Source organism: Mauremys reevesii, linkage group 11, assembly GCF_016161935.1.
Source record: "Mauremys reevesii isolate NIE-2019 linkage group 11, ASM1616193v1, whole genome shotgun sequence".
NCBI lineage: Eukaryota > Metazoa > Chordata > Testudines > Geoemydidae > Mauremys > Mauremys reevesii.
The window spans coordinates 20,593,324-20,597,429 of record NC_052633.1 but is presented as its reverse complement, the minus strand read 5'-3'; positions in this window follow the sequence as shown (position 1 = coordinate 20,597,429).

The window sequence follows — 4,106 nt, the reverse complement described above, 5'->3', positions numbered from 1 at the left end:
TTTCCCTTGTCACCATGGAAACAGGAGAGTGCCACTTCATTGGCTACTAATATTCATTCCATCTTAAAGAGAAAGTGCACAAAAAACTTGTGTGAGAGAAATAGGTGTACAGAGTGTAAGAAGCAGCAAAGAATCCTGTGGCACCTTATAGACTAACAGATGTTTTGTAGCATGAGCTTTCGTGGGTGAACACCCACTCTTCTGCAAGCAAAAGCAGTGGAATTTCAGCAGGTGTGTATATAATAGATAGCAAGCAGAGCAGAAAGAGAGAAGAGATCAATCAGATCAATGGGAGGATGTTCCAGCAGCTGTGACTGTGGTGTGAAAAGGGGGGAAAACTGGTCTGTAATTGGCAAGCCAAGCCATTCACAGTCTTTGTTTAGTCCTAAACTGATGGTGTTAAATTTTGCAGAATTTGCAAGCTCAGCAGTTTTCTCTCTTCTCTCTGGAAGTTTTTTTTTTTGGAGGATGGCTTGAAATCTGCCACTGTGTGGCCAGTTGTTGTCAGGAGGGTTGTTGTTGTTTTTTACAGGTTTTGTATTGTGTCTTGTTTGTGTTGTGTTTCCTTTTATCCTCCTTTTCCTTGTCAGTTTGGCGATGTACATGCAGAGGGGCATTGGCATATATTGCTGGCATATGATGGCATATATTACATTGGTGGATGAACCGTGATGATGTGGTTGATGATGGTTGTGCTGATCTGGTGTGGGTGTGTGGTGATGTGGTGTGTAGATTTGTGGCATTGGTTGTTTTTGCATTGGTTTGTTCCTGGGTTGGTGCAGTTGCTGGTGAGTTGCTGGTGAGTGTGCAGTTTGCTGGTGAGAGGCAGGGTGTTGTGGCAGGGAGGGACTGGCCTGCCACCCAAGGCTGCAAGTGTGGGCAGATCATGTCAGATGATTTGTGTCCATTTGGGTGATGATTTGGAGGGATGAGCTGGGGACTGTATGGGTGATTTTGGAGGGTGTCCTTGTGGTTTCTTTGTTGGTTTCTTTCTTGGGCTTGTCTTCTGTTGATCTGCTGTCTGGGGTCTGTTGATCTGTTTATTTATTTCCTCTGTTGTTTCCTCATGTGGGTACTGGAGTGTCTGGTGGAGATTCTCTTGTTTGTGGGTCTCTGTGTACGGGGTTAGAGCAGGGGTGTTGGGCTGATGCAGTGCTTGGCTGTGAGATGATGGCTGAGGTGGATCTTGTGGGTGGCCGGGGGTAGGGCTGGTGGCATGAGAGGTGGTGTAGCGGGGTGTACTTAATGGTACCTGTGGTGTATTTAGCACCACTAGGTCCAGGCTGAGGATGATGGATATAGATGGAGGTGGGTATGAGGTGAAATCGGAGGTGGCTGGTGGAATCGTGGTGTGAAGATTCCAAGTCTGATTCCCATGGGTCCAGGATGAGAAAGATGTCATGATGGTAGGCTGAGGTAGGCGTGAGGAGGAAAAGGGCGAGAATTGACGGGAGCTGAGGAAGCGTTGTTCCCATATAAATATAAATATTGATATATTATATATTGGAGATTGGGTGAGTGTGTGTGAATATGAGATATTAAATTTCAAATATTTATTGTGTAGTTGTGTGTGAGGATTGTGTGTACTGTTCAGCAGGTAGCATCATCCAGGGATGTTGTGATGTCAGCTGTCACTCCATCATACATCCATGTGTGTGTAGTGTCTCCATCCAGTGGTGTACATCGTAGTTTCAGGAAATGGTGTTCTGCACGGAGATAGCTGGATGGAGTTGTCTCAGGAAATCAGTAGAGTAGGAGTTCCAGAGTGCTGGTCCTGCCTTCAGAGAGAGTCCAGGTAGTCCTGTCCCATGAGAGTTCCAGGATTTCCCGGGTATGACGGGCAGAGGGATGCGGTTCCGATCGGGGGTTGTAGGAGAGGATTAGATTGATTTTCTAAGGTGTAGGGGGGTAAGGGTATGTTGATAGTTCTAGGGGTGTGTAGAGTAGTAGATGTAGGGAAGTTTGTTTTGCAGTCAGTTAGTGTTTAGAAGGCTGGTGGCTTTTTTAGTAAGTTGTTCATGATGATCTGTTGATGATGACAACCTCAGACTCCTTTACACAGTCCTTTTGGCCTCCAGACTCCTTGATGATGCATGCACCTCCTCTGTCAGACTCTTTGTCAGGATGGTTTCTTGCTCTTCTGATGCTGTTGCGTTCTGCGTTTTTCTTGTTGTGCAATGTTTGTTGTGCGAGCGATGTTGTGTTAGGCAAGGTCATTTGTGTCTCAGTTCTTCTTCATGTGTCCATGGGGAGACTTTCTTGTTCAGCTGTTGGTGGGGTGTGTTGTGTGTAAGTATTCTGTCCAGTGTTGTAGTTCTTCTTGTTCTGACAGTGGGAGGGCCTGAGTGTAGGCTAGAAGCTGTTCAGTGTGTTGGGCAGTTGGAGAGTGAGAGGGTGGCAGGGCAGAAAGGTCTGGTCTGGGATGGGAGGTAGGTATGATTGACGATATTAGTGTGTGGCTGATGGGTGGGTATGGCTGAGTGTGTGGTGGGTGGTAGGAGTTGTGGCAGTGTGGGTTGTTTGTTTTTTAGAGTGGTGAAGAGAGTGTAAGAAGCCCATTATTCCCAAGGAGGAAATGTTTTAAGGTAAATGTAATTTACATGAGAAGTTCTGGATTGGCAACCCAGAGACTCTCATCCTCTGTTTAGCAAATGAACCAGCAAACCGCAGGCATCAGCTGTGCAAGCCTCCCCTGGTTGGCATCCCAACACTTCCTTACCCTGAGCAGACAGGAACACCACAATGGAGGAGGTTACTCACCTTGTTAAAAGTTTCAGTCCTTGGCCTCTTTGTGAGGCTGGCAAAAGGGTGAAAACATTGTTTGTGGTAGTTTATCTTTGTAATGTGACCTCATCTCCTCTAGGGACCAGACAGTAACCACCAACTCATTTTTATTGATCAGTAAACAGCCTTTGGATGTAATGACTTTTGGACAGCAATCCCAGATTTCTCCCTCCCCATATCTGTGATATATTTGCAATGTTTAGACATATAGGGTTACATTGCTTCAGTATCTTGGGACTGACACTACTGTGGTCCTGATCTTGAAAACAGGCAAAGTAACTTTTCACCAGTGAGTAAACACCTGGAACATCCCAGGAACACTCCTGTCAGTATAACTTCCGTGCATGCTGTATTTGCCTGGAGGCTCAGCAAGGAAATCACAGCATGTCAGGTGGAATGCTGACTAGGTACACAAGTAGTTTGCTTTCATCTGACAATGCGCATATTCTGATGATTGACTGGTGGATTAATTAGGAAGACAGGTACTCAACTGAAGGACAAAGAGGGCCCAACTCAGGAAGCTTTAGAGGGACAGGTGTGCAGAGATGGCTTTAGGCTGACAAAGAAACGGGTTTCTTTTCCCAAGGGTGAAAGGGTAAAACTTAAGGAAGGGAGAATTATTCATCATTAATTCAATTTGTTTCAGTTTCTCCTCCCATTCTGTGACAGGTGTTCGGGACACTTAGCATTATGATGGCAATGACCAGGAAGGAGGTAAAAGAACTGCATGATCATTCCCCTAATTATAAAAGGCTCATTCAGTCCTCCCTTCCTTCCCTACAAGCACGAGAGTCACAAGAAGATAGGTCAGTTGTAGTAGCATGGGGGAAGGATTCTTGTTTCCAAACAGGAGACAATAAAAAACTGGAGGCAAGGACTGAAGGATGCTGGTTGATTTTCCATAAATATATGGGAGGTAGTGCCATTCTCTCTCTCTTGGCTTCCTGCTAGAAGTCATCCTAATGCTAAGAGTCCTTAATAGCCATTGTGGGATGAAAGAAAAAGTATGCACAAGCATTAATTATTGCATGCAATCTGACAAGGAGACATTCACATCTGGATATTATTTTTTTAAGGAAGATTTGAAATTCTTCATTCTCAATAAAAAGGTTTTTCAAACAGCAAAGAAGATATACAAGAAACATTGTTATCTAGATTTAACCACCACTAAATATAGATCTACTGTATTTTAGCAACATTTCATTTTTTTAAATGCCAAATCTCCTTTTATAAGAGTACCCACCACCACATTACTCATATTTTTATATCTAAAAATAAAAATAAATACATGCATGGAACAAACCACAGTGCAACCAGTGTAA